Source organism: Rhinoderma darwinii, chromosome 4 (genome assembly GCF_050947455.1).
Source record: "Rhinoderma darwinii isolate aRhiDar2 chromosome 4, aRhiDar2.hap1, whole genome shotgun sequence".
Lineage (NCBI taxonomy): Eukaryota > Metazoa > Chordata > Amphibia > Anura > Rhinodermatidae > Rhinoderma > Rhinoderma darwinii.
Window position 1 is genome coordinate 404342174 of NC_134690.1, and position 7759 is coordinate 404349932.

Below are 7759 nucleotides of genomic sequence, written 5' to 3' on the forward strand. Positions count from 1 at the left end.
ATTACTCATCCTTTTCAAGATGTCTGCTTGCTGTCAGTGACTGGGACCATGCTTGTTTATGTTCAGAAACCAACAACCTGTCTTGACTGAGTTCTGCTCACACAGCTGTGGATTTGTCACATTTGTATGCAATCTAGACTATCATCTGAACTCCAGGATGATACATTTTATCAGCACTGATACATTGTAACAAACAGGAGAGATCTCTGCTGCAGTTGTCTAGGTTTGACCTCCCCCAGTGAGAGAAGTGTTAGGCTTTGTTCACATCTGCGTCAGTGCCATTACTTTGTACTGCTCCTTCAGAGGAGCAGAACAAGAGAACGCCGGACGCAACGGGTCCGTTCCAACATGGACACCACCGGCGGCTGACGGAACCCATTGACTTTAATGGGTTCTGTCGGGGTTTCCATGGTTTTACTGAGAACAATAGTGCAGCATTCTGCAGGATCGGCCACGGAGCCCCTAACGCAGATGTGAGCAGCCTCTTAGGCCTGTTTGGGTTTTAAACTCTGAAAACAAAAATTTGTTCCATTCGCTGACAGCAATCATTGATCTTGGTAATTGAAACAAAGTATATTATAAAGTGAATAAGCGTATCGCCACCGCCCTTACGTCTTCCGTACTGATCGCCTGCAGTGACTGGAAATGTTTTGCCTCCTCTGTGTTTTCTTCGGATTCTGCCCCTTGAAGTTATGAGACGTCCTGTGACATTGGGAGTGATGTGTGGCCCGGCTGCCCCTCGTGTCGGCGGGGGTGGGCGCGGTGTCGATTTTATGGATATTGATCCAGATACGGAGGCTTTACCTTGACTGTGAAGTGTCAGCCTTTTGCTCCAGACAGTGGAGATGTTCCCCGGCGATGGCTCCCCTATACCTGCAGGGCTGTGGTGTAAGGGGGTGATTCTCGCTGCTTGTCCGATTGCAGGACCTCTAAAGACAAGATGATTCCGGGGTGTCCGACCGCGACGATTCCCCCTGATCCGCAGCGATGGCCCGCTGCCATGACGGATTCAGCACTAGATACAGCTGCTCTATACACCGGATACAAAGCAGCTGTATCTCAAAAAGTACAAATAATGTTTTCAAAGGTGTAGATAGCGTTTAAAGACGGCTCCACAGCATATCCTCTAAATGTCTGATAGGTACAGAACCCCCATCTGGACCCCCTGCCCGATCCTGCCAGGTGAGGGGGCTGCTGCGTGAATGGAGAAGCTGCTAATCTATTCATCACCTCACGAGGTGGGAGCCGCATCTGTCACATAGTGATCCACAGAACATGCCATAAACATTATATACAGGAAATCTAATATACACCGATCCCTATACAAAGCCGCACTGACACCTCGCACCTCCCCGCCGCACTGACACCTCGCACCTCCCCGCCACACTGACACCTCGCACCTCCCCGCCACACTGACACCTCGCACCTCCCCGCCACACTGACACCTCGCACCTCCCCGCCACACTGGCACCTCGCACCTCCCCGCCGCACTGACACCTCGCACCTCCCCGCCGCACTGACACCTCGCACCTCCCCGCCACACTGACACCTCGCACCTCCCCGCCGCACTGACACCTCGCACCTCCCCGCCGCACTGACACCTCGCACCTCCCCGCCGCACTGACACCTCGCACCTCCCCGCCGCACTGACACCTCGCACTTCCCCGCCGCACTGACACCTCGCACTTCCCCGCCGCACTGACACCTCGCACTTCCCCGCCGCACTGACACCTCCCCGCCACACTGACACCTCCCCGCCTCACTGACACCTCCCCGCCGCACTGACACCTCGCACTTCCCCGCCGCACTGACACCTCGCACCTCCCCGCCGCACTGACACCTCGCACTTCCCCGCCGCACTGACACCTCCCCGCCACACTGACACCTCCCCGCCTCACTGACACCTCCCCGCCGCACTGACACCTCGCACTTCCCCGCCGCACTGACACCTCGCACTTCCCCGCCGCACTGACACCTCGCACTTCCCCGCCGCACTGACACCTCGCACCTCCCCGCCGCACTGACACCTCGCACTTCCCCGCCGCACTGACACCTCGCCGCCTCACCGCCACACTCGCACCTCCCCGCCGCACTGACACCTCGCACCTCCCCGCCGCACTGACACCTCGCACTTCCCCGCCGCACTGACACCTCCCCGCCACACTGACACCTCCCCGCCTCACTGACACCTCCCCGCCGCACTGACACCTCGCACTTCCCCGCTGCACTGACACCTCGCACCTCCCCGCCGCACTGACACCTCGCACTTCCCCGCCGCACTGACACCTCCCCGCCACACTGACACCTCCCCGCCACACTGACACCTCCCCGCCTCACTGACACCTCCCCGCCGCACTGACACCTCGCACTTCCCCGCCGCACTGACACCTCGCACTTCCCCGCCGCACTGACACCTCGCACTTCCTCGCCGCACTGACACCTCGCACCTCCCCGCCGCACTGACACCTCGCACTTCCCCGCCGCACTGACACCTCGCCGCCTCCCCGCCACACTCACACCTCGCACCTCCCCGCCGCACTGACACCTCGCACCTCCCCGCCGCACTGACACCTCGCACTTCCCCGCCGCACTGACACCTCGCACTTCCCCGCCGCACTGACACCTCCCCGCCACACTGACACCTCCCCGCCTCACTGACACCTCCCCGCCTCACTGACACCTCGCACCTCCGCGGCGCACTGACACCTCGCACTTCCCCGCCGCACTGACACCTCGCCGCCTCCCTGCCGCACTGACACCTCGCCGCCTCACTGACACCTTGCACCTCCCCGCCTCACTGACAAGTCACACCTCCCCGCCACTGATTTTGTGTAATACAATCAGGGGCAGATGTACCATAGTTGCAAGAAAAAGTAAGTGAACCCTTCGGAATGACCTGGATTTCTGCATTGATTACTAAAATGTGGTCTGGTTTTTATCTAAGTCACAATTATAGACAGAAACAATGTAACTAAACTAGTTGTACTGTTCACGTCTTCTATTCAACATATCAAGTGAACATCCACAGTGCATGGAGAAAAAGTAAGTGAACCTCTGTGTCAATGACTTCTCCAAAATCTTATTGGCAAAAGGTGTTTTAAGATAAGGTTGGAAGTGTGGGTTTCACAGGTGCTTTTCCCTTTAAATAAAGGCACACAAAGCCTGGTTACTGACAAATCTATTCTTCTCAAGAAAGGTTGGTTAATGTGAAGCATGTCCTGAGGTCATCAACTTTCAGCAGACGTATAAGGGTATGTGCACACGACCTCTTTTCAGGCGTAATGGCGGCGTTTTACGCCTCGAATTACGCCTGAAAAGACGGCTCCAATACGTCGGGAAAAATCTGCCCATTGCCTGCAATGGGTCTTACGATGTTCTGTGCAGACGAGCTGTCATTTTACGCGTCGCTGTCAAAAGACGGCGCGTAAAATGTCGGCTCGTCAACAGACGTGCAGGACACTTCTTGGAGTTTTTGGAGCCGTTTTCTCATAGACTCTATTGAAAACAGCTCCAAAAACGGCCGTAAAAAATGCTGCGAAAATGGAGCGAAAACGCTGTGAAAAACGAGAGTTGCTCAAAAAACATCTGAAAATCAGGAGCTGTTTTCCCTTGAAAACAGCTCCGTATTTTCAGACATATTTTGTTAATCGTGTGCACAGAGCCTTATAGGGATGAATTAAGCTGGATAAGGCTACAGACCTGGGTGTACATCAATCCACGTCTGACAAATGAGACATTACATTTGGAGGAAAAAGAAAAGTAATACCAAAACTTTGTCCCAACTGTGAAGCATGGTGGAGGGTACGTGGTGGGGGCATGGTGGCGGGAAAATGGTGGAGGGGGCATGGTGGAGATAACATGGTGGAGGGGGCACGATGAAGGGAACATGGGGGAGGGAACATGGTGGAGGGGGCATGATGGAGGGAAAATGGTGGACGGAAATAGAGGAGGGAACATTGTGGAAGGACCACGGAGGAGGGGGCATAGTGGAGGGAGCATGATGGAAGGAACATGGTGGAGGGGCATGGTGGAAGGAACACAGTGGAGGGAACACGGTGGAGGGAACACGGTGGAGGGGGCATGGTGGAAGGAACACGGTGGAGGGAACACGGTGGAGGGGGCATGGTGGAAGGAACACGGTGGAGGGGGCATGGTGGAAGGAACACGGTGGAGGGGGCATGGTGGAAGGAACACGGTGGAGGGGGCATGGTGGAAGGAACACGGTGGAGGGAACACGGTGGAGGGAACATGGTGCAAGGAACACGAAGGAGGGGCCATAGTGGAGGGTGCATGGTGGAAGGAACATGGTGGAGGGGACATGGTGGAGGGGACATGGTGGAGGGGACATGGTGGAGGGGGTATGGTGGAGGGGGTATGGTGGAGGGAACACGGTGGACGGGGCATCATGGTTTGGGGCTGCTTTGCTGCTGACCTCAAGCTGGGGACACCCCCCTCCATACATACTAGATAGTCGGCCGGTCCTGGCGGGTTAGCTCGTCTTCCCTTTAGTGTGTATGGGCACCCTAAGTTTAACCCTTACCTAAATTTTGTATTTTTATGTAAGTGAAGCCTCATCACTGTGAAATCTGAAATTCGCCATTTTTCTACTCGTGTTTCAATTGCTCATGATCTTTGCATCCAACAATTCTGCAGCTTCAGAGCTGAAATCTCCCATCATTCCCTGCTGGTTCAGTGTCTGCATAGAGCTTGTTCTGGTGAATTGCATTCTGGGAAGTGTGGTCTCTACCCCGGGCTCTGTACAGTCATCTGATGTCTGAATATGTGATGGATCTGCATTATAGATGACAATTCCCAAATAAAATGTGATTATCGGAGAGAGATTCGTTATAAAATGTTTTAGGGAATTGACATCTGAGCGATTTCTTTCACTGGATCTTCTTATTTGTTGTTTCTTTCCATCACCACTGGCACATGCAGAGTTAAATATATCTCGTTTACATTTGGCTGGACTTCCCCTTTAAATCCGTTTGCTCGCGCCGCTCGTCCATTTATGGTAAATCTACAATATGTGAGCGTGTCGGGGGAGGTCAAACCTCAGCCGGGAAGAGTATGAAGGACTTTGGCCACTTCTACTTCTAGTTAATTGGTTTTATTCGCAACCGTTCCAAGAAACTCCGACCACAGGAGCGCAGCGCGGCTCGATAATGACTGCGGCTTCCACGCGTGACCCGAAAATCCCAGGCTGCTCCCCCAATCTGGTGACCGCATCTAACCGCAGTCATTACGAGTCACCCAGCTTTCCACAGACCCTGAATGGCCATAGATGATTATTGCTATATAGCATTACATATGTCTCTGTCTATTCGTGAAGCAGGAGGCTCAGGATGAACAACGCCACTGGTTCCCTCTAGAGCGGCCGGTGGTGCCGTGGCGCACAGAATAGTAGGTGGACGCAAGGACGTGCTTAAACTTTGGCGTAGTGTGCTACTTTTTCGAGATCAAGGGCCCAACGTAGGGGCCCCCACACAGCAAAAAGTCACACATTCCCCTGTAAGATTGAGGCGGCACGTAGCAAGACTCCGCCGCAAAGCAGACGAAAAACACACCGCCATCCGGTTTCACGACTAATCAGCACAACCATACCGCGCCGATTTGCAATAAAACCGCATGTAATCGCGGTTTTTGGCCGCATCGTGACCTTACTCTTATTACACGCCCTTGAAAGGGTGACAACCAATATGGCCACCATTACGGCTCCAGGAGCGGTCTTTGTCACCCAGCTTTCCCATGGTTTTCATATATTGCTGAATAACTACATAGATCGTTTTGTTCATCCTGCTCTTCCTGATTCATGAGTAGAATCCAACAGAATAGACTGACAGAAGTAAGAAAAAGAACTCTATAAAGCAATGTAGATTTATCCACCATTCAGGGTCTGTGGAAAGCTGGGTGGTTACCCTCAGGGTATGTTCAAACGCTTACTAAAAAAAACTCTGATTTCAGCCGTTTTTTTAGGAACTGGCATTTTTCACTGCGTTTTTTACGGTCGTTTTTGGAGCGGTCTGATCTGCCTGCACACTACTTACTGCACAATGCAAGACATCCGGCGCGGTGAATAGACTCGTCCCTATAATCTGTACATTTCTGTTTATTCCACCATTTATATGTATATTTTATGGCGTTTAAATTAACTCTTTCCCTACAGCAGTCCTCTATCTGAGAAGGTCTGAGCCTCCGGGTTAATGAATACAATTCCAGAGCTACAGTAAAGACTGACACTTAACCTGGTAAAGTATTGGAAGAGAGGGAGCAACAGAACAATACAGATTTATACGACATTCAGGATCCATGAAAAGCTGGAAGTTAACCCTAAGAGAAATGATTAGAAATCGTAATGAATTCTCTTCTCACGCCAGAAGCCGCAGGCACATGATCGTGTGTTAACCTGGCGGACGCGGACGTGATGATGGCGCTGCTTAATATCAATCTATGTTCAATGCAGCGCAGTCCGGGCAGCGAAACGTCACATAAAACCCAAAGTATCGCTATACAAAATATGAAATATGGGAATTTACTGGGAGCAAATCCAGGATCCTGTCCAATCAACAAGACAAGGAAACATAAGAAAATATGATGGGAGTTGTGGTTAATAACAATGTGGGTGGCGGGCGGGGGGGTCATTCACTAAAGCAAAACATTAGAAAAGAGCAAAACTGGAGAAAGCATCCAAAATATTAGAATAATAATTCTGGTTTCCGGAGCTCTCTGCTGCCCCCTGCTGGTTCAGAGTCTGTACAGCGTCTGATCTGCTGTAATGTATTGTGGGAGAAGTAGTGTTTACTAACAGGATCTGATCGCTCGGAGAGCAGTGCATTGTGGGAGCACAGCTGTTAGTGGTTTGTTTATATGGGTGAATTCCAAGTGGCAGCCAACAGAAATGTGTATGCAGCTCTGGAGGTGACTGGAGTATAAAAAGAGATAAACATTTATTGGAGATGGGATTAGTGGATAAGACAGGAGTTATCCTGCCAAAAATGTTGAGGGTTATTTTTAAACTTTGTGCAGACAATGTTTTGAGAAAAAAATGGCAGAAAAAATGTAGAACACGCGTCCGCCATATTTATATTACATTTTATATTTATTAATTTATATTTTATATTTTATATTTTATATATTTATATTACATTTGAACATCATGTGTTTCCTTATAGTGTGTAATTTTCTTATCATTTTCAAGATCTCTACTTGCTGTCAGTGAATGCGACCATTCTTTTTGTGCATCTAGGGGTTGAAAACCCATCCTGACCTAATAGTTTTCACAGCTGAAGGTTTGGCACAATTATATCGGTCTATACAATCCTTTGTGAGGTAAACAGCGAGGACTCCCGACTGATACATTTTACCTGCAATGATACAATGTAACAACTCAGGAGAGGGATTTGTGTTGCTGATGCGATAAAGGGGTCATATGCGCTATTTGTGTTTTACGTGCAGTCATTTGGGGGTGGGGCCTATATAAATGGGCGGGGCATAAGGAGCCATTTTCAGCGGCGCGCTGCTTCAGCTAAAACTTTCCAGACTCTTCCTGACGTTTCCTCTCAAAAGTTTGCAAGTTTGTAATATACCCAGGTCTGCCCTGGCACAGTCTGGCCTAGAAAATGGCACAGAAAATTCCGCAGAAGCTTCATAGATTTAGCTGATATTTGCAACAAATGAGACGTCAGTGAATAGGAAAACGTGCAAAACATGGCGGCACGTGCAGGTTGTCTAGAACCTACTTGTCCTTCTCTCTGCGTGA